This window comes from Salmo salar, chromosome 18 (assembly GCF_965601325.2).
Source record: "Salmo salar chromosome 18, fSalSal1, whole genome shotgun sequence".
Classification (NCBI taxonomy): Eukaryota; Metazoa; Chordata; class Actinopteri; order Salmoniformes; family Salmonidae; genus Salmo; species Salmo salar.
In genome coordinates, this window is record NC_138308.1 from 69,484,589 (window position 1) to 69,508,573 (window position 23,985).

General features: G+C 42.7%; 2 long non-coding RNA genes across 3 annotated transcripts; one reads left to right on the forward strand and one right to left on the reverse strand.

The window, feature by feature from the left end:
• Positions 1-1,198: 1,198 nt before the first annotated feature.
• LOC106577514 (uncharacterized) lies at positions 1,199-16,396 on the reverse strand. The gene is made up of 3 exons (XR_006760463.2): positions 16,266-16,396; positions 15,952-16,007; positions 1,199-1,968 (listed from the first exon to the last, which is right to left on the reverse strand). It is a non-coding gene; the product is annotated as an uncharacterized LOC106577514 (long non-coding RNA).
• A 257-nt stretch (positions 16,397-16,653) lies between these two features.
• LOC123728727 (uncharacterized) lies at positions 16,654-22,193 on the forward strand. 2 transcript variants are annotated; one of them, XR_014381387.1, is made up of 3 exons: positions 16,654-17,411; positions 17,519-17,732; positions 17,832-22,193. It is a non-coding gene; the product is annotated as an uncharacterized LOC123728727 (long non-coding RNA). The 2 variants fall into 2 exon arrangements; XR_014381388.1 differs by having other exon boundaries at positions 16,654-17,096.
• Positions 22,194-23,985: the final 1,792 nt, after the last annotated feature.

Here is a 23,985-nt window from a genome sequence, read left to right on the forward strand (position 1 = left end):
AGAAATCAGCTAAAAAGGGGGTGGGAACCAGGTGTAAATCAGTGACGCCTCGCAACACGTCAAACCAATCAAATCCCTCGCATGGCCGGAGCACCAAAGGTGCTCACCAGATTTGGGTCGTAGGAGCAACAGTGTGTGAGGACAAAAAAATGTAAACAAAACAGCATGCTACAACATGCTGGTTTTCAGAGCATTTCTCAGTTATTTTGAGATGCGCCAATACTGGCCAAATCAATCATCTGGAGTGATATTTGGCAGGCTAGCATGAGGGACAAGAAGTAGAAAGTCACAATGAGGTTTGTTATGAGAAAGGTCAGCTAACCTTGTAAGCTAACTAGGTATAACTAGCTACCGTTACTAGCTAGTTAAATGTATCTCACGATTATAAAGCCAACAACATTTTTATAAAAACAGCATATTATTGACCTAAAAGGTTAGTTGTATTTGCCCAGTATCTAGCTTATCCAGGGTCTAGTGATACATAGATCAACCATGTATTGTCTATCTCCCTCAAACTCAACTCTGGACCTCGAAGTCAGTTACAGTTTTTGCATTGTTCCCCTCTAATCAGTCACTGATTTAGACCTGGGACACTCGGTGGATGCAATTAATTATCAGGTAGAACAGAAAACCAGCAAGCTCCAGACCACATAGGGTAAGAGTTGAATACCCCTGTTCTATCTACTATGGGAACAAGCGCAACCTTTTTGCAAGCAACATTGCTAAAATGATTAAAACAAAATGAACCTCATAATGTGTTACCTGTAATGCACATCTTCTGTAGCCTATTTGTCATCTCCATATTTTCATACTATACTTAAATTACAAGGGTTAGATTTGCACTAACCAATTATATATGTCTGCACTTAAAAGGCATGTACAAAATCTGGTATATGATTTGCCTCATATACATTGTCTACTGGTATCATTTTAAATCCAGAACATATAGCTCAACATGTAAACAATGTGTGAATTTATGTAGCTATTCTCTGCTTCAGATGACAGATCCCAATAAGGCCAGTAATGACATCATACCATAGGCCTACGGCTGCACTGGCGATGCATGCCATATGATAAGCTGCAAAATGGATTCAGATAGCCGATATACTGAGACAGAGTGACAATCAAATAAAACAGATTGGAGATCTTACAAGACAAAAAGGACATGTTCATTAGAGAAAAACACAGACGCATTAGAGACAGAATCCCTTCCCCTCTTTATGGCAGCAACATTGGCACTAGTTCATTTTGAACAGTTTAACAATTAAAACAAGTTTAAACACTTCACTTCAAAGAATCAACACCATCAACAAAACATTTACAAATAAGCTAACTTGTATGTCTAAACAATAGTAGATCATCGAGTAGTAACAAGTAGGCTATTATTACTAAAGCATAATTTCAGGTAAGCAAGATTCCTGATCTACTGGGTGAGCAGAGATTCTGTTCCAGCCCAGCAATAGCACACTTGATTATCAACTCATTAGGTTTGATAAGTTACATCGGATGTGTTGTTGCTTGGCTGAAAGAGAACCCTGCACACCCAGCAGACCTCCAGCATGGTTGGCCTGCTCCAATTGTAATAGGTTTAGACATTGTGTGTGATGTTTAACTTTGTTTTTGTGTACAACATGTGCTAACATATAGGTAGGCCTACACGATGTTAGCAAATGTTGTATACACAGTTGCTTTGTCAGAAGGTGTTCAAGTTCACAGTTAGTCATTGTTGTGTAAATGCCAGCTCAAAAGTACCAGTGGCCTGGCTTTGGACCCAAGGGAGAGCAGGTCTGCCGGAGCCATGGCCCACTAAGAAACGGGTGCCAGGCCTCGTAGATGGAAGCAGAAAAGTCTGAGCCTTTTGAGTAAAACACTCGGGTAAATCTGATATGAAAATGTGCCATTAGTCTCTTGGGACATTCATTAGAACACTCTCTTCATCTGCAAACAGGCTTTCACAGCTTTCCATATCTGAGGACAGAAAACATCACAAAGAAACATGATTCAATGTACTCAAATTAGAAAACACTGAATAGTATGCTGCTATTATCTCTCCTCAAAGTTTTTCACTATAGAGACTGGAACTGGAAAATCTTTTCATAATGTCCTCCCAGAAAGTGACCTTTCCTATTCAGTAGCCTACACTCTCCCTTTACTTACAGCTGGAGATGCAATTTCACCCTCTTCCATGGTGTTATCTGCAAATGCATTTGCAGACTGTGTTTTTAATTTACAATGAACACATCAAGATAGCTAGCTAATAGAAAGTTAGCTTGCTGATGACATTTAATTCACTAAATTAAACAGTGTGTAAAGTTAGCTAGCAGCTCAGTTGAGTTACCCTATAAAGTTGCGTACTAGTACGTAATACATCTTTTTTTTTTACCAAAATGTATTTATTTACTTGAATAAGTTCTCCCACTGTGGATGAATGGAGAAACGGCAAAAAGTGTGTTTGTCACCCGAGCGGTTTAGAGCGTGTTGTGACATTTGACTTTAACAGCATAATCCTCTTTCAATGTCAATAAACATACATCTTAGACTGTCGGCCACACCTGATAACTTGAAAACTAACTCTTGAAACTAATATATGCAACAACTCTCTACAAAATGTGTCCTACCCAATGGTGTAAAGTACTGAAGAAAAAATACTTTAAAGTAATACTTAAGTAGTTTTGGGGGGTATCTGTACTTAACTATTTATATTTTTGACTACTTTTACTTTTACTTCACTACATTCCTAAAGAAAATCATGTACTTTTTACTCCATACATTTCCCCTGACACCCAAAAGTACTAGTTACATTTTGAATGCTTAGCAGGACAAGAAAATGGTATAATTCACACACTTATCAAGAGAACATCCCTGGTCATCCCTACTGCCGCTGATCTGGCGGATTCACTAAACACAAAAACTTAATTTGTAAATTATGTCAGAATGTGCCCCTGACTATTCTTTTTTACCTTTATTTAACTAGGCAAGTCAGTTAAGAACAAATTCTTATTTTCAATGACAGCCTAGGAACAGTGGGTTAACTGCCTTGTTCATGGGCAGAACGACAGATTTGTACCTTGTCAGCTCGGGGATTCGAACTTGCAACCTTTCTAGTCCAACGCTCTAACCACTAGGCTACACTGCCGCCCCACTATCTATAAAATAAAAAAAGAACAAGAAAATTGTGCCATCTGGTTTGCCTAATATAAGGAATTCTAAATGATTTATACTTTTACTTTTGATACTTAAGTATATTTTTGAAATTACATTTACTTTTGATACCTAAGTATATTTAAAATCAAATACTTTTAGACTTTTACTCAAGTAGTATTTTACTGGGTGACTTTACTTTTACCTGAGTCATTTTCTATTAAGGTATGTTTACTTTTCCTCAAGTATGGCAGTTGGTTACTTTTTCCACCCCTGGTCCTACCCGGACCGAAAACATTGATGCACATAGCACACAGCAACCCTTCTTTGGGCGTGTGGGAAGAGGGTTCTTGAAATGTAACATCCAATTCAAACCATTCAAAACGGTTCTGCAATACATAATTCTCCAGACCACTAAAGGAGGCGTGACAATGTGATTTTAGATGTATGGCAACACGAGACTGACACAATCAGCAACCTGGTCTCAGAGAAAGATGCATAATACTAAACATCCTCCAAGATGTATAAGTTACGTCATCCAATTTGTATGCTATCGTATGGCCAGGTAAGACGTATGATACTATACGTCCTCTCATTCGTATTATACTGAACAAAAATATAAACACAACATGTAAAGTGTTGGTCCCCTGTTTCATGAGTTGAAATAAAAGATCCCCGAATTTTTCCATACGCACAAAAAGCTTATTTCTCTCAAATTTTGTGCACAAATTTGTTTACATGCCTGTTCGTGAACATTTCTCATTTGCCAAGATAATCCATCCACCAGACAGATGTGGCATATCAAAAAGCTGATTAAACCACACGATCATTACACAGGTGCACCTTGTCCTGGGGACAAAAAAAGGCCATGCTAAAATGTGCCGTTTTTTCACACAACACAATGCCACAAATGGCTCAAATTTTGAGGGCGTGCGCAATTGGCATGCAGACTACAGGCATGTCCACAAGAGCTGTTGCCAGAGAATTGAATGTTAATTTCCCATAAGCTGCCTCCAACTTCATTTTAGAGAATTTGGCAGTACGTCCAAAAGGCCTCACTACTGCAGACCACGTGTAACCATGCCAGTCCAGGACCTCCACATCCGGCTTGCTCACCTGCGGGATCGTCTGAGACCAGCCACCCAGACAGCTGATGAAACTGAGGAGTATGGCTCCCAAGTTGGCTCCCAAGTTGGTGGGTCTATGCCCTCCCAGGCCCACCCATGGCTGCACCCCCGCCAGTCATGTGAAATCCATATATTAGGGCCTAATTTATTTATTTCAATTGACTGATTTCCTTTATGAACTGAAACTCATTGAAATTGTTGCATGTTGCATTCATATTTTTGTTCAGAAGATATTGTACGACAGCTATTCTATTTTTTATTCATAATGTAACTTAACGTAACATATAATACTAATGGGTGTCACAGATTTACAGAATAATACGAACTGCCCTGAGACCACGTTGCAGCGAATGTTATGGAACTATACAGTCAAGTGCTCTCAGTATTGACCCGTGCATCATGGATATATCCATTGCAATAAAAACAGACTAATATTGGAATTTGGACCGTAAAAGAGTTCTAACTTAAAAGGAAAGCACATATCTGAAGTGCACTTATTATGAGTTGTCTGTCATTAGATAAAAAATAATAAAATGTAACAACATTTTGGCCCAGAAAAAAATTCATCTTTGTCTGCAGTTCTGACACCTGTGTTTTTCAGTGTGTCTGGGCGTTTGCCACTTCCATTATGAGACAAAGAGCCTTAGCAAGTTCCTGTCGCTCTTTCTCTCTCGCTCTCTCTCTGGAATGTGAGTGTATCTCTAAAGGTGTGTGTGTGTGTGTGTGTGTGCGCGCATGTGTCACACACTGAAAACCTAACAAGAATATCAGGCTCCCCTAACACAATATGTATGCATTGCATGTTCCCTCCTTCAGAAAAATAGGAACATTTTAACATCAGATCTAATCCGCTTTAATACTGACTTTTCCATCTAAGCTGGAAGCACTCGCCATGTTAGTCAAACATTTCACAGGATATTGAATCGCCTCTAAGCCAAATCTGCTCAAAGACATTTCTCTATACAGGAGTTTTGGATATTTCTTTGTAATGCACTTCCCATTGGCTGTTCACCCGGGGTATGGGATGCCAATGCCAAGACCAAGGACTTTGACATTCTCCAGCAGCTTGGAGACAACACATGTAACCACTCAGGCTATCACAGGGCTGGTTTTGCTGTGTAGTGGGATTGTGAAATAGAATCATACAAAATACTGATGATCTAAGATGAGTGGTGACATCAGTTTGGCCTCCAGGAATATGTGCACTTGTGCATGAGATCAGCACTAAATGGGGGTTGACACATTAAGTACATAGCTGTAGGTTGTACAATTTATGAATGATGGAGTGATTTTACAATTATCTCTGGTATTTGAGTTCCTATGAGACAAAGGGAAAGAAATGTCATCACATTACTAGCGGCTGGTGGAACCATATTGCAAAGGAGTTTAAGATTGCAGTGTGTGAGAAAGGCTAACATACACAGGCATGCATTATCAACTGTGTGTGTGTGTGTGTGTGTGTGTGTGTGCGCGCGTGCGCGTGCGTGCGTGTGGCATGCAGCTTCTGTTTTTCTGTTTATTTTCCTCCTGTCTTCCTTATAATTCATAAAATTCTGTCATGAATTGCGCCTCAGGAAACGGAAGTGAGAAAGGGATGAGTTATTGTCTGAGTTGTCGAGGCCTGTACTGCCTGGATGATGCATCTCCATCCCATATGAAACATTGGCTGTAACTGCAGCGTTCTACAGAGATAGTACATCCCGTCCATTGTGTCACACACACACACACAGACATGTGCACACTTTCTCTCCCCTTCTGATAGATGTCCTGAGACAGAAGTGTTTTCCTTCCTTGCATAGATAAATTATATTTTTAGATGCTCAATAAACAACTAAAGCTATTATCGCAGAGATGCATCTAAAACACGTCTCCACTCCGATGAATTCGCAAATTGTGTAAAATTACTTCCAAGACCAGGAGGAACAGTGTGTCCGGGAGAGTGTAAGAGATAGAAACATACATATTGAGCTACTGTATATTACCCCTAAGGCAGGAATCTATCCTGGAAAGACTACACAACCTATACACTACACTACAGACCGTAGACCAGAAATAAGACAACTAGTACATTTAAAACTGCATTTTTCCAGTCTGTTCAGAAGGTCAGGGAAAACTCCTGATCCTAACCATTCCTCATGAAACAATAGCTTTAACTCCCGAGTGGCGCAGCAGTCTAAGGCACTGCATCTCAGTGCTAGAGGCATCACTACAGACCCTGGTTCAATCCCGGGCTGTATCACAACCGGCCATGATCTGGAGTCCCATAGGGCAGCGCACAATTGGCCCAGCGTCGTCTGGGTTAGGGGAGAGTTTGGCCCGGGTAGACCGTCATTGTAAAATACGAATTTGTTCATAACTGACTTGCCTAGTTAAAAAAAAGGTTTAAAAAATGTATTTAAAAAATGTCTGTCATGGCTGTCATACAATTCCCATGTCAGCACTTGACCATCTCGACTGACCAATCACACGATGGAGAGATTCCATTCCCACCGAAGCTCCATTCTCCTGTCTTGCTAATTAAAGGTGGAGGTATGTATAGTGAATGCAAGGTGTCTCCCCAAGTGAATGTGTAGATCCCATAGGAAAGTACTCTCCAGTTACTAAGGCTGTGTTTAGAGTTTGTTCACTCAGCCCTGGTCGCTTATAGAAGGATATAATTGTCAAAATAGAACTATACCCCATGAACTAGACAGGCTAAATGGATAAATCTCCTCTTAAGTGGGTGGCGGTCACATACTGTATCAACTGCTTCAAGGTCGTATTGGACCAGTGGGAGCTAGGGCAACGGAACTGCAGGAGGACCATAAAGGGACTACTGGAAGAGGAAGTATGGTCGACTGCATTGGGAATGCATTGCGGTTGGAAACCCCCGAAAGTAAGGAAGGAATTTAGTGCCACATGAAAGAACCGTGGCAACAGCCTCTCAGTTCAGACATCACCCACTTCCCAATAAAACATGATTTGATTGGACAGGAATGGTTAAGCAGAATCTATGTAGCAGTTGTTGACTATGAATGAATATGGTCAAATCAACCAGGATCAACCACGTTGCGTAATAGACCTCGGAGGTAGGCTACTCTATTGGCCTTTTTGTAAACGAAATCTCGCATTAATTTATTGCTGCAATTGAAAAGCAATATGTGTGACTACTTGTTAGGATAACACTCAAGGAGATTACCCCTCTTGGTGTGTGTAAATACCATTACATTTGTGTGCAGTACCCCTATGTTAGGGGATATAGTCTATGGGGTTAAAGGCCATGTTTCATAAAAAATGTAATAACAATAATGAATAAGTGAATGTATGTATGAATCTGATATGTCCATTTTTTTTCAATCTGACATTGTAAATTGGAGATATAATCAATTATACATTCTGGGCTGCACGCGCACCATAAAAATATGAAATAAAACATTGCCCAGGCTTGACGTAGATCCAGGTGAATACCTTTGGAACGCTGAGCCATTGACTGCACCTCATGGCTGTATGCGAGTGGGTTTCTTTTAACAATGAAGTACCGGACTACAGCCATATCGTTTTGAACCTCAAAGACGGTCGGGAGAAGGTAAGAAGGATTCAGCTGAGATTGGCTAAAGTAATGTGTGGTTGGTCAGAAAAGTATGGTAAGTTACCAAGTGAGTGTCTTTGATAACTGCCTAGTTGGTTAGCTAACTGCGTTTTATACTTAGCTAGTTAGATAGATAATTAACCAAAATGCAATTATTATAAACCATTATTATCTAGCTAGCTACTGTGGCTAAATATCTGTCAGATGTAATGTAAGCAAGATAGTGGCATGTCAGAAACAGTGATTCATGGCTAGCTAGCTCACGTTAGCTAGATCACGCTAGCTAGCGAGCAAGCTAATGCCTACAGATGTAACTCGGAGGTGAAGCCTACTTTCTGAATTAAGCAATAGAGTTGATACATCAAGACAAATACACTTACAGCTTATGATTTAAAAGGTCTAAAGTAAATGCAAGTCTAATGTCCGGAATGAATACATTTTAATTAATGTATGTCATACAGGTGTCTCAACTAAAATATGTATCCCAGACAAGATTAAAGAACAGGACAAAGTGAATATAAGTCGGTGCTTGCTTACGTAATAGTTTGCATGAATTTCAGTGGTTTCAAACAATACATGTTGACAGAATGGCTGTGAGACAGAGAGACAGTTGCTGTACTCCTAGGTAGGGCCCTTGCTTCCGGAACCACTGAAGGCCCCAGTATTCAATCAGTAAGCTTGAAGAAGATGTGTGTGATCATCCAGGCCCATGTCACAGCATGCAGTGGCCTGATAGGGAGATGACAATAAATGCATTATGTACCTTTCATCACCAAAGCCATGTTAGCATTTACTGCACATGATGAACAATTAACCCCTTTTGTTAGTATCATTGATATATGGAAATTCACATACAAATATTCAATTCATAAGCATGGACTGTAACACCTCTAGGGTTCTGTGGTGAAAGATTGCTGTGCAAGGTATTGGGCAACAGCTTTCTTCCCGGGCCCGTATTCATAAAGCGTCTTCAGAGTAACAATATTGATCTTGGACCAGCTCCCCCTTGTCAATGTAATCATTCATTGTGATATAAAAGACAAAACTGAACCTAAATCAGCACTCCTACTCTGAGATGCTTTGTGAATATGGGCCCTGGTCTGTTTGCATGCTGCTTTCTAGTGATCTAACTCCCTCTCAATCTGATATGCAGCAACACCAAAACCATTCAAAAGAATTTGCCTAGTCAGTAACTTAGTCAGTAACTGATGAAACACTAATGCAATGTGCACAAGCCTATTCAGCCAAATGATACCAAAACAACACAGCCTATTTGCAGTGAAATCAAGAGGGGCATTTTTATTGCCAACTTTTTTATTCACCAATGCATCAATAAACAGGCAAGGAACGAAGTAGTTAGAAGAAAAGTGTTCACAATAGTCAGTAATAAAGCTAGCAAATATATAGTTGCTCTTTTCTAGAAACCTAGCTACAGTCCACTTAGCTATCTAAGGTGGTGATAGTTAGGTAATGTTAGACAGCTTTCCCCCAGCAGTTTCAATCTAGCAAGCTAGCTAGCTAACTAATTGTTTTTAAATTATCAATCAGGTGGATAGCTTATCAAATATAGCTATTCGTTTTACCCTCCAATCTAAAGCTGCCTGATACAGCTTGTCAGTTGCTAGTAAAGTAGCATGAAGAAGTCAGAAGCCAAGTAGCAATACCAAGTTCATGCCTTTTACCAACAAACATCATGTACACATATACAAGTGAAAATTACCTTCAAGCATATCATTTTAGTTTTATTCTAGGACTTCAGGCCTAGGAATAATAGCTACTTGTTTGTAGAACTGGCGCCTTCACCAGTTGGACGTAAAAAAGTTGGTCTTATAAGGGCACAAGGCGAGACCCAAATGCAGACACCGGAGGCAGATGGTTGAGCTCCGATATTTATTACACCAAAAGGGGTAGGCAAAAGGCAGGTCGGGGACAGATGAGAGTTCATAAACCAGGTCAGAGTCCAAACGGCATGACCTGGTACTCATAATGGCCACTGGCTGTGTTAAAGGCTGTCTTCCACTCGTCTCCTTCGCGTATCCGAACCAGGTGGTAGGCATTCCTAAGGTCCTGTTTGGAAAAAAATGGTGGCCCCCGGAGAGGTTCGAAGGCCGAGGAGAGGAGTGGTAGGGGGTAACAATTCTTGATCGTTATATCATTCAGACCCCAGTAGTCAATGCACGAAAGCAGGGTCTTGTCCTTCTTCTCCACGAAGAAAAACCCAGTGCCGGCAGAAGATGCAAATGGACGGATGCCTCCAGTAGCCAGAGAATCCTCAATGTACTCTTCCATGGCCTTGGTCTCCGGGCCGGATAGAGAATAGCTGACCACGAGGTGGTGTGGTGCCTGGGAGGAGATCAATGTCACCATCATAAGGACGGTGCGGGGAAAGAGAAGTAGCCCGTGCCTTACTGAAGACCTCCAGGAGGTCATGGTACTCAGTGGGGACGGCAGAGACATCCGTGGCTTTGCTTACGTCCTGAGGGGGAACGGCTGTGCTTCTGGAGCCAAGAAAATCCCAAAACCACCAGATCATGGGGGAATCGATGAGGAGGAACTGTATGTTCTCACTGTGGTTTCCTGATACCCGTATATGAACGGGCACAGTGCTATAGGTGACTCTTCCAATAGAGTGGCCGTCCAGTGCCCTTGCATCCATGGGGACAGAGAGAAGTTGAGTGGGAATACCTAATTCAGAAACCATGGTAGTATCCATAAAACTTTCATTAGCCTCATCAGAATCACAAAAAAAGGTGGATGCGTGATGGAAGTTACGGGATCTCCAGTCTGGCTCACCTGAGTACAGTGAGGGAAAAAGGTATTTGATTTCCTGCTGATTTTGTACGTTTGCCCACTGACAAAGAAAGGATCAGTCTATAAGAATAACAAGAAACAAATCCAGAAAAATGCATGTAAAAAATGTTAGAAATCGATTTGTATTTTAATGAGGGAAATAAGTATTTGACCCCCTCTCAATCATTAAGATTTCTGGCTCCCAGGTGTCTTTTATACAGGTAACAAGCTGAGATTAGGAGTACACTCTTAAAGAGAGTGCTCCTAATCTCAGCCTGTTGCCTGTATAAAAGACACCTGTCCCCAGAAGCAATCAATCAGATTCCAAACTCTCCACCATGGCCAAGACCAAAGAGCTCTCCAAGGATGTCAGGGACAAGATTGTAGACCTACACAAGGCTGGAATGGGCTACAAGACCATCGCCAAGCAGCTTGGTGAGAAGGTGACAACAGTTGGTGCGATTATTCGCAAATGGAAGAAACACAAAAGAACTGTCAATCTCCCTCAGCCTGGGGCTCCATGCAAGATCTCACCTCGTGGAATTGCAATGATCATGAGAACGGTGAGGAATCAGCCCAGAACTACACGGGAGGATCTTGTCAATGATCTCAAGGCAGCTGGGACCATAGTCACCAAGAAAACAATTGGTAACACTACGCCATGAAGGACTGAAATCCTGCAGCACCCGCAAGGTCCCCCTGCTCAAGAAAGCACATATACATGCCCGTCTGAAGTTTGCCAATGAACATCTGAATGTTTCAGAGGACAACTGGGTGAAAGTGTTGTGTTCAGATGAGACCAAAATGGAGCTTTTTGGCATCAACTCAACTCGCCGTGTTTGGAGGAGGAGGAATGCTGCCTATGACCCCAAGAACACCATCCTCACCGTCAAACATGGAGGTGGAAACATTATGCTTTGGGGGTGTTTTTCTGCTAAGGGGACGGGACAACTTCACCGCATCAAAGGGACGATGGACAGGGCCATGTACCGTCAAATCTTGGGTGAGAACCTCCTTCCCTCAGCCAGGGCATTGAAAATGGGTCGTGGATGGGTATTCCAGCATGACAATGACCCAAAACACACGGCCAAGGCAACAAAGGAGTGGCTCAAGAAGAAGCACATTAAGGTCCTGGAGTGGCCTAGCCAGTCTCCAGACCTTAATCCCATAGAAAATCTGTGGAGGGAGCTGAAGGTTCGAGTTGCCAAACGTCAGCCTCGAAACCTTAATGACTTGGAGAAGATCTGCAAAGAGGAGTGGGACAAAATCCCTCCTGAGATGTGTGCAAACCTGGAGGCCAACTACAAGAAACGTCTGACCTCAGATTGCCAACAAGGGTTTTGCCACCAAGTACTAAGTCATGTTTTGCAGAGGGGTCAAATACTTATTTCCCTCATTAAAATGCAAATCAATTTATAACATTTTTTACATGTGTTTTTCTGTTTTTTTTGTTGTTATTCTGTCTCTCACTGTTCAAATAAACCTACCATTAAAATTATAGACTGATCATTTCTTTGTTTGTGGGCAAACGTACAAAATCAGCAGGGGATCTAATACTTTTTTCCCCTCACTGTACTTGTATCCACTAAAAAGGGTTTCTTAACTGGTCAAGTGGCTATATAATGTCCCGCCCCTCCACAGTACAGACAACAGTTAGAATGCAGCCTACGTGAGCGTTCCCCAACCAATAACCTAGCTCTTCCAAGTTGCATGGGCTCAGGAGTATCCAACTCACCCGTCGCCGATGATTCTCTGGGAACCTCGGGTGTTTTCAGCTCTCCTCGGAAATTCCAACTTCGGGGATTTCCAGATTCCTTCGGATGGGCACCAGCATCAGCAGACGTACGAGTGTTTCCGAGACCCGACATCCTCTCACACCGGTGTTCTCGTAGGCGCCCATCAATCCTAATCGCCAGGGCGATGAGAGAATCGAGGTCCCGTGGTATTTCCCGAGCTGGGAGCTTGTAGTCGCAGTAGTTTTCGAGCCACCTCCCTCCAAGGCACCGGAGAATTGAAAACCTTCACTTCTGCCATGAATTCCTTCAGGCTATGGCACACAGTGGATTGCTGCTCCCACTGAGCGTGATTAAATACGCTATCTTCGATCGGTCCGACAGGAATGAAGAGGGCTAGAGTTTGAAAATGAGGGAGCACTAGGAAAGGAACGCCCAGCAGGTACCAGGATTGCCTGCATAATGCTCCGGAGGAGGTAAGAGGGGTTCTCGAGGATCCAGGGTAGGTTGAACAAATCCACTAGTAGTAGAAAGGTTACTGGGTGGTTGGGAGGTCTCAGAGGTGGCGGGCTGCCTATGAGCTAACTCACTGATTTGCTCCATTATAGCCTTGAACCCTTGGTCGTGGCGTTCCGTCAGGGAACGAAGCCCTTCCAAAAGGTCCAGGAGTAGCTCCTCATGCCTCCCAATGGTGGCTTCCTGCAGGGAGACAGCGTGACGGAGCTGGTCCCAGTCTGCTGGGTCTGTCATGGCCAGTTCGTACTATAAGGGCACAAGGCGAGACCCAAATGCAGACACAGGAGGCAGATGGTTGAGCTCCGATATTTATTACACCAAAAGGGGTAGGCAAAAGGCAGGTCGGGGACAGGCGAGCGTTCATAAACCAGGTCAGAGTCCAAACAGTACCAGGGGATAGGCAGGCTCGAGGTCAGGACAGGAAGGGGTTCAGTGAACAGGTCCGAGTCCAAACAGTACAAGGGGATAGGCAAGCTCGAGGTCAGAACAGGCAGAGTGGTCAGGCAGGCAGATTCGGCATCAGGACACGCAAGCGTCAAAACCAGGAGGGCTAGGAAAAAACAAAGACAGGAAAAATAGGAGCTAGTAGAAACGCTGGTTGACCTGGCAAAACAAGACGAACTGGCACAGAGCGATAGGAAACACAGGGATAAATACACCGGGGACTAATGGGGAAAACAGGAGACACCTGGAGGTGGATGGAGACAATCACCAAGACAGGTGAAACAGGTCAGGGCGTGACAAGGCTTAAATGCTAGGTCGGGCGTAGCTACGTCCGACTTTGGGATCAGAATTTACACCTGTTGCACCAACCAAAAATAAGATGAATCGTAGCTAAGTCCTGTGTAAGCAATACACGTTCATGAGAATTGATGTTTCATAATGATGGTTGCTAGAAAGTGCCCGTCACTAGGCTGTTACCATCCTCATGGCAGTTCTAAACATTGCGAGGCATGTCCCATCCCTTCGCAAAGCCCATCACTATGCATGGCTATAGGCTATATCCTGACTAAAAGCCCTTGACTTGTCTGATAATCAATCAATATGATTTTGTTTCACTGAATCTCAGACTCACATCCTTTTGTAAATAGAGATTGCTATTATTTTCTGTGCATATCATGCATATCAATTTAACACCCTATACTAGGCGTAGAATCTACACATCCAGGCGTAGCTCATAGAAGGGCTTATACGCAGGTGGTGGAACAGGTACCATTTTTAGGTCCGGCGTAGAGCACATTTTACGCCGGACATAGAGTTACGACCCACTGATGACTAACTGGTGCAACCGGCCCGAGGTGTTGTCCCCAGGCATCTCCAGCGTCTTCACCTGAACAAACGTCACAGGCAAAATCACAGGCTGTGTCATACACTTGCTTACTGGCACACGTGCTTCACAATTATTAAATTTTTTGCCATCTACAAATGGTGTATATCTTATTTATATTGGCAAATTTAACTTGCAACATGGCCTTTAACCTTTCAAATCAGCACAAGAGGAACATGATACAATTTGTGGCACCTATTGCGGAATAATATTACACTGTAGCTCATTTCTAGTTAATGAATGACCTTCTCCCTTTTTGTACAGTATATCAATATCTGTTCAATGTAAAAAAGCCACTTACTGCACACAATCATTCCTTACTGCTCCTGTGGGGATATGTGTGCATGTGTATGAGTGAAAATATGTTCCTGTATGCAGGTGTGAGTGTATGGGTGCACAGACCCCCTGTGTCTCTTCAGTCTAGATGGTTGTCCTCTGGAAGGCTGTCTTATCCCAGGCGGTCTCTTCTTCATGGCATATGGTGGTCTTTCTGCATATCGTATTTTAATAGGCACTGAAGCTCTATCTCCAATTATTTGCATCCTATTCTGTGTCATGATTGGATTAATAATGAGAAGGAGATGTGGGGAACACAGCCATTTCACCGAGACGTGTGAGAGAGAATAAAGGAGACGGCATCGGTCAAAATCGTGATTTATGACCCTATGCGTCTGATTTATGACCCTATGTCCAGCTGGTTCGTACATGCCCAAATAAGGGCATCCGGTCTGGACATCCTGGCGGGAAGGTGTCACGTGGTTAGGGTCATATAGTTTTATCCTGTTCTGTCACGTGTTAGAGTGTGTGTTATATCTATATTGCATCTCTTTGAAGTAGTCATGATGATTGATGTGTAGGGCCCTCATTGAACTGGGGGGGTTGTGTTTGAACATTTCAAAGAGGATGACCCCACCCCCCCCCCCTATTTTGTTGCTCTTAGGGTTGTTGTCTAGGAATGTCCGGGGGGTTATGTGTTGGAGGCAGACGTCTTATAAATATGCCCCAGACACACATGCGGCCCCAGAACACTAAACAAGATTTTAAAAATAAAAACCCTGAACATTAAACAGAAAATTATGACTCCTAGGCCAATTCTCGGGGTACTATGCGTCTCTTGTCGCGAACCCAATGATAAAAGCATCGAGGATCTTTGGGGTGAGGCCCCAGAATGTTTTAAAGAGTTTTTGGATACTAGTGATGGCCACATGACATATATGTTCAAACCTGAGGATTCAACGGTGAAGATTTTCACAGACAGCGGCCCCAGACCCCTTTATCATGCAAAAGCCGGGAGTTTTTCTCCTGCACTGCGTATGAGAGAATGGCTTAAGATACGGCTAGCGCTCTGTCAAATTGAACAGGCCCTGAGTGGTACAGCCGTGCCAGGTTATGCTATGGAAGAGCGGGTGGAGGGTCGCTATGATTTACAAGCCATCAGGATCTCTTCAATAGCTTATAGCCCCGACTCCAAAGTGACAATTTTAGCATGTGAACAATATGATAGTACAAATGCTACCAAGTCTGTAAATTCATATGTATTATCGAAAGCCTGCAAGGATGTGATTTTTTTTATGCCTGTGTTTAGCTTTAAATGGAGGGATTACCCTATATTCATAACCCTGATGAATAAGCTGGACAATCTTTTCAAAAATTGTGAACAATTACGTCGATGGCCGCTTCTATTCTTAAGACAGACGGGCGAGAGTCTACAGGCCAGACGTAGGATCTATCCCTGGGGTGAAAACTTACCGAGTCTTGACGCTGGGGAGTTGGACACAGACGGCGGTTGGGGTTCAGTGACAACCCTATAGCCGGGCCCGTTATCCGTAAGAAAGGAACAGTAGGAATGTATTGTATTAATTATGCAAAGGTCTGTACTAAATATTATGAATTAAATAAATGGTTTTAAAGCTACCCCATAACGAACGGGAATCTGTCATTTCTTCAAACGTTGTTTATAGCTCGAACATTAATGCGTGTTACAATATTGCACAAGCTGTTTTTAAAAAGGTCTGTACTAAATATTAGGAATTAAATAAAATTGTTTTAAAGCTGTATCTCACCTTTAAAGTTAGGGGCTATGCATTTTCGAGCCATCCCCAGGCAGCGCTTGAGAAAAAAGGAATTCCGGAAAGACGTGTGCGTGCGCAGGGGGGTGTGTGCGTGTGAGGGAGGGTAATTGTGTGTGTGTGTTTCAAAACAAAACAAAAAAGGGGTGTGTGTGTCTCTGCATGGGGTGCTTTTGAAACCAGAAAAAGTGTGTGTGTACGTTTTGTTTAGGACTGGCACGTGCGCAGGGGGGTGTGTGAGGGTTGGTAATTGTGTGTGTGTGGGTGTGTCTCTGCATGGGGGGGTGCTTTTGAAACCAGAAAAGGTGTGTGTAAGTTTGTTTAGGATTGCCGGCTTCTCTTCAATTGGTCTGGGCACTTTCCATTTTATTACCCCCCAAGCCCTTTCAAATACGTATTTATCTCACCTTCAAACATGTGGGGGCTAAAAAAGTGAAAAAGCCCAGGCATAAGACATCAGGTCTAGACGAACTCCTAATGTTTAAAACATATGTTATTTTCTAATCAGCGCATATACTAACGGTCCCCCACCCCGGGATATAAATTTACAACGGACACCCCAACGCTGTGCTATGAAGCATAAGTGCAATATCGGCAGACCGAATATGTTGAGACACCCGCCTGTGGTTTTGGGTCTCTAGACATTCGAGTGCTTTATATGGCCCTTTTTTGCATACAGGATGACGCCCAAAAAAACGGCACCCCCGCTCTGTAAACTCATTGCAGGATAGTGAAGCCAGACGTTAAGACATCCTATAGAGCACCTCGAAAAGACTCCGGGCCAACAGATAATCTCGGAATCGGTCCTAATGGAGCTTTCTGAAGGTGAGTTAGTGAAAATAATATATTAGATTTGGAGAGGTATTTTCAGGGAATTGTATGGATATTAAAAATGTGATATCACTATTCTAAAACTGATGGACAATGATTTTAAGGTAATATGTCAAATGCCCGTATTCTCATATTTTAAAAATGTGTATATTTCGTATATATGTTATCTAACGTCTGTAGGCTCGCAATCTTTTACGCAGATGCTCCGTGGGCTAGATGATTTGGAACCGAATTTGTCAGAGAGGGATTCTCAGAATCAAACTGCCTGCAGCGCTGAAAGCAGGCACTCTCCGTCACACTATTGTAGACGTAAGTTCAATAGTAAAAAAAATAAATAAAAAAATCCCTAAGAAAATGTATACATTAAAAACATAAAGTGTGAACCCTATATTAAAAGCTATTTTTTGTGTTTACAGCGGACAGACCCAAAAGAAGGATCACGGGTGCTTCGTGTACTCTGAACGAGGACATCGATGCTATTCTGCCTTTCTGTTCGAACCCTAACACCACCCAGGAACCAAGCGATATATTCCCGCCCCCAACGGGGCACAACATCGGCGCAAGTGCATTGCGACGAATCTCCCAGGCCCAAAAAGTTACTTCTTCAAGAAACGGCCCTACACGGACAAGGTATGAAGCCCTTATGTTATTAGTAATACAGAGTTTATGATAATTTATACATTTTTATGATTGAAAATGCTAAAACAATGACAAATAATGTTTTTACAGACTCCTCCCCGGCGTATAACGGCACAGAAGACCATACACACCGAGAACCCAGTTACCGAAATGGACGTGCCTATAATTGAGACAGTTGAAAGCCTTTTGGCGAAAATACCCCCCATCTACTAGCTTTAATTGAACGGATGAACGAGGGTGGGTTATCAGACATAATTCCGATAGACGAAAATCTATTTTCCCAAATTCCCGCCGACCTAATTTAAATAATTATTCATATGAACGAGTCAGGAACAACATATGAAAACCAATTATCTCAAATCCCGCCAGCCCTAGTTTTTTTAATAAACCAGATGAACGAGAGCCTGAGATCTTCTACACCAGACCCTCCAAGCAGCCCGCTATTAATGCCCGAGTCAGAAGAGTCTGAAACGGAATATGATGTTTTTGAGGAATTGGAAAATTGTCTAATAAATCAGGAGGGAGATGGTCTTGATAGAAGTGTCAGGGTTGTGTACAGAAATAAATTCAGCAATACAGAGATTAGACAGTTTTTCAATTTCACATGGGTGAATCAAAATCTCGATTATGCTGTTTTTTACGTGATGATTTTGGATACTCTGAACGAACTGTTAGAGAGGGCAAGAGATTATGGCGAACCTCGTGATGTCTTACAGTTGGAAATTTGTGGAGATAGCATGCAAAACACTGTATCTCTTATTTTACCCAATGGTGAAGCAGATCTTGAACAATTTATAGCCCTGCTGGAACGACTTGTTCAATCAAATTTATCCATCATAGCCGATAGGTCGCTGGAGCTTGTTGTGCAAATAATACGGCAACCCCTGGGTGGTGGGGGGCAGAGAAGGAAGCTAGATAGCCTAATGCAATCAGAAATCATAAACAATAAAAGGGCATGCCTCATAAACGTTCACAATCACGGTAATAAGCTATGCTTTGCAATAGGCCTAGCACATTTACTAAACCCCGGATGTACGGATCTAGAGGCGTTGCAAAAGGCTAGATAGCTTCAAAATGCTGTAGGTCTGGGTATACATGATGCTGTCGCATTCTCTGACATAGTCAAATTTGAAAACTTTCTGAACATCAAGATTGTGGTTTTGTACCACAGTAGAGCTAATGCTTCTCTCTTGAAATTCCAAAACAACCCCCAACCTCATCCTCAGATCCTGTACTTTTATGTGCAAAACGACCATTACTATGCAGTTACCAACATCGGAGCGTTTTTAGGCGCCCCCTATGTGTGTCCAGCCTGTCATACCGGCTACACCCGAAAGGGTGGCCACTCGTGCCGTTATAACTGTTCCGTATGTCTGGATGAAAAATGTCCGATGCAGCCCTTAAACCTGACACCCTGTGCCGATTGTCACAGGACATGCCGTTCGGCCTACTGTTACGAAAAACACAAAATTGAAACATGGCACCCCAAGGCCTGTAAATCTGTAAGCAGTTGTGCTATTAACAGGAAATGTCCAAAATGTCAATGCAATTACAACCTTAAAATAGACAGCCCTAAACCTCATGTGTGTGGAATCATTCATTGCCCAATCTGTAAAGGGCCTTTGAAAAGCAGAGACTCTGAAGTTGTTCAAGATGTTCCCCACGAGTGTTATATTCAACCCTTGGCTGAAGATGAACATTCAGAGAAATACGTTTTTTATGATTTTGAGACTAATCAACAATCAGGGGTTCATTTGCCTATTTTTGTATCTACCATGACTTTCAAGGGGGATAAGTGGTCAGCTGAGGGACCCAATTGTGCACTCCTCTTTCTAAAACACTTCAGAAAACCCCAGTACAGAAACTTTACGTTTATAGCGCACAATTCTAGAGCATATGATTCGTACCTTCTTTTGAACCCTCTGATACAGCAAGGCGTTGCGCCCAGTGTCATAGCTCAAGGTAGTAAAATCTTGTGTTTTGTAGACCCCGCTTTCAACCAGAGATACATTGACAGTTTAAGCTTCTTACCCATGAGATTGTCTCAAATGCCTGAGGCCTTGGGTTTTGAGAACTCTGTGAAAGGTTGGTTTCCCCATTTTTTTACATCTGAGGAGAATTTACACTATATAGGATCTTATCCGAGACCTGAAATGTACGGTTGTGATCAAATGTCTCCCAAAGAGCGAGAGAGATTCATGACATGGTACGAGACAGTATGTCACAGCACTTTTGATTTCCACAAAGAGATGGAGTCATACTGTGACAACGACGTGGTTATCCTTCGCGAGGGGTGCCTCAGATTCAGAGCAGAGGTCATCAAAGATGCAGGCATTGACCCCTGGAGTTGTACAACTATTGCATCGGCATGCATGAAAACCTATCGTACACACTTTCTACCTCCTGCATCTATAGCTATCCCCTCGCCTGACAACTACCGACGCCAATTTAAGTCATACTCTAGTGGCTCCATTCAGTGGTTGGAGTACTTGGCCCAGGATAAAGACATTTTTATTCAACATGCTTTGAATAGGGGTGAGAAGGCGTTTGGGCCTTATCATGTAGATGGATACACACAGATTGACGGTGTTGAGACTGTGTTTGAGTACAACGGTTGTTTCTTCCACGGGTGTAAATCTTGCTTCGAGCCACAGGCCCTGTGTGTCCTAACCCAAAAGACTTTTGGTGAAATGTACCTAGAGTTTCAAGACAAATGTGAATCTTTACAGGCTACTTATGGTTTGAAAGTGAATGTTATGTGGGAGCATGAGTGGACCGCACTCAAAAAGTCTGATCCTCATGTTCGAGCTTTCCTTTCCAGCTTTGACCCACCAGAACCCTTGGAGCCACGACAGGCCCTGTATGGAGGCCGTACCAATGCTTTGACCTTGCGGTATGTAGCGCAACCAGACGAGACAATAGGTTATGTAGATTTTACATCTCTTTATCCTCATGTAATGAGTTCCTCATGCTATCCTATGGGGCATCCTGAAATTATTCACCGCGACTTTGACTTACCCCAAAACTATTTTGGTCTGATTAAAGCAACGGTCTACCCACCTAGGGGTTTGTTTATACCAGTGTTGCCTTACAAGGGACCTCAAGGAAAACTTTTCTTTCCCCTATGTCGCACCTGCAGTGAAAACAACAACCAGGAAAAGCCTTGTGATCACTCAGATCAGGAAAGAGCCCTTACAGCTGTCTGGGTTACACCTGAATTCACAAAGGCTCTAGAGAAGGGGTATCGTGTGGCCAAAATCTTTGAAGTGTGGAACTTTTCCAGGAAATCAGACACTCTTTTTAAAGAGTACATCAAGACCTTCTTGAGATGCAAGCAGATGGCTTCAGGCTATCCTTCATCGGTCACAGATCAAGAGAGCAAAGACAAGTACATTCGAGACTATCACGACAGAGAAGGCATTCTTCTTGACCCTGACAGAATAGAGGTCAACAAGACCAAACGAAATGTGTCGAAATTGTACTTAAACTCGCTTTGGGGGAAGCTTTCGCAGAGATGCAATATGCTAACAACGACGATCATTAAAGACCCCGAAGAATTTTTGGAATTAGTTTTTTCGGACCAATACGAAATTTCCCATTTTTCATTCTTGAGTCAAGACATTGCCCTGGTGCAATGGAGACGTAACACAAAGTGGGTTCTACCCCCGGGTAATGTAAATGTATTTCTTGCAGCATTTACCACGGCCTATGGCCGACTTGAATTGTACGCCCTCATGGAGCAGCTTCAGAGGAGGGTTCTTTACCACGACACAGACTCTGTGGTCTATGTAAGCAAACAGGGTGACTGGAGCCCCCCACTTAGCAACTATCTGGGTGGTTTAACGAGTGAACTCAAAGATGGCGACCATATCACAGAATGGTCCTCCTGTGGGCCCAAAAGCTATGCTTTTAGGACTAAAGACAATCACGTGGTGTTGAAAGCCAAAGGCGTGACTCAAAACTACGAAAATGCCCCGCGTGTAAACTTGGAATCAATCACACGCTTGGTCGAGGGGTTCATAAACGATCGGAATAGTGACTTGGAGATTTTGAGCTCCTACAAAAAAATTGTTAGGGATAAAAAGGGCTTCCATCTCAGGAATGCCCCACTTACTAAAAGATTCAGGGTAGTCTATGACAAGAGAATGCTTTTACCTAACGGGACCACACTGCCCTTTGGCTACTGACTTATGCTACAAGCCCCAGTGTGTCTTAAAGCTTAAGATATAATGGCTGCTGTAGAAGGTTTTGACCCCCGGTTGCAACTACCATTTTCGGCCTTAATCGCAGGCCCCTCCAACAGTGGTAAAACTTGTTTTGTAAAAAGTATTTTAGAGAATTCTGAACATGTGTTATCTCAGAAGCCTGACAATATTGTGTGGTGTTATTCATGTTATCAACCTATGTATGATGAATTGTTGAAGAAAATAAAAATCAAGTTTGTTGAAGGAATACCTGAATCCCTGTCTGATGATGAACTTTTACCTCCACATAAAAACAATCTGCTGGTTTTGGACGATATGCTATTTGCAGGTAGCGAACATCCTGAAATTGCACGAGCATTTACCCAATATACTCATCATAGAAACCTGTCTGTGCTTTACTTGGTGCAGAATGTAAAAACAGCCGTACCATCAGTTTGAACGCCAATTACATGGTTTTGTTCAAAAACCCTAGAGACAAACTACAAATTAACACTCTAGCTCAGCAGATGTACCCGGGAAGGAAGTCCTACTTTATGGATAGCTATGAGGACGCTACCAAAGAGCCATTTTCTTATTTAATCGTGGATTTAAAAGCAAATACTCCAGAACACCTGAGGCTCCGAACAGGCCTGTTCCCGTGGGAGTGGCCGGCGGTGTACATTCCTAAAAAGTAACCGTTATGTCTCTGCGTTTAAAAAGAAACCTGCCCCTCTTGAGAAGCCTAGTTGGGGCTACAGTTAAAGAACGGAAGGCCATCTTGGATCACTGTTCTTCAGATCTCATATTATCCCTATGTGAGATTGCTTTGAATCTTCTCAAAGGGCGCATTCCACTCACCCTGACCCAATTAAAAAAATTAAAGAGACAAAAAACCGCGATCAAACTCTTTGCCAATAAAAGAGCCAGTCTTCGAAAGAAAAGACGTAGCCTACAACAGTCTGGGGGTTTTCTTCTGCCGTTGCTAACTATAGCAGTACCCTTCATCACCAGCCTTATTGCTGCCAGGCGTGGGGGTTGACCACAGAGTGTGATGGCAAATAAAATGTACTTGGTGCCTCAACAAGAGTTGGATAGACTTAAAAAACAAATGCAGGGTCCTGAAAATATCAGACAAACAGCGGAAAATGATTTGGATACGGCCATGAAGGATGTTTTGAACCGAAAAGGATTGAACCCCTATGATAAGGTTAAAAAATACACAAACCTCTTGCAAAGGTATTTGACCTTGGTAAAACAAGGTGAGAGAGATACCAACCATTTAACGCTTTCCCTAACTGAACCTTTAAAAGATGACGCGCTTAGAGAGAGCCATCCCCCGGTAATGCCTGTACCTGCGATCTTACCGGCTGAAGATCATATGCCTGTTGAAGATAATGTTATGCATGACATGTTGACACATGTTCCGGCACGTAACAGGAAAAATGCTAGATACATTATGAACAAGCTAAAAGACTCAAAGGGGACCGCTACTTGGAATGACAAAGGAGAGTTTATCCTTCAGGGCTCTGTTGTCAAGGGTTCACATATGTTTGACTTGCTTAAAAGTACCACGACAGCCCACAAGGTTGCTGATGACAGAAGACCACCAGGGTGGCCTCAGTTTCTTAAGGCCCTGGCAATCCTCAACATTCCCCTCTCGGGGGGTACCTAACCATAAGCTTTGTCAACAGATTCAAGCTTTAAAACAAAACCCTTCACCGAGCTACAGCACCCCTAAAGATGTCCCAACAAACCCTCCCCCCTATGAAGGGGATGATGATGACTCATTTAGCCCCATGAACGCCTCCGGACCTTTTCCTAATCCCGATCTCTCGGGGTGGTTAGACTTTTGAAGGAATTTTGAATTACTTTTGAATGAATTTTGAATGACTTTTGAACGACTATGATTAAATTCAAGAAATTTTTATTAGAAAAATTAAGCAATTTAACATTTGTGGCATTCTTGAAACATTTGACGTGAGCATACGCCTTGATTACACGGTCTTAAAGGACACATATTTGAACACTTTTGATAGTTTCTAACAAAACAATCTACGACG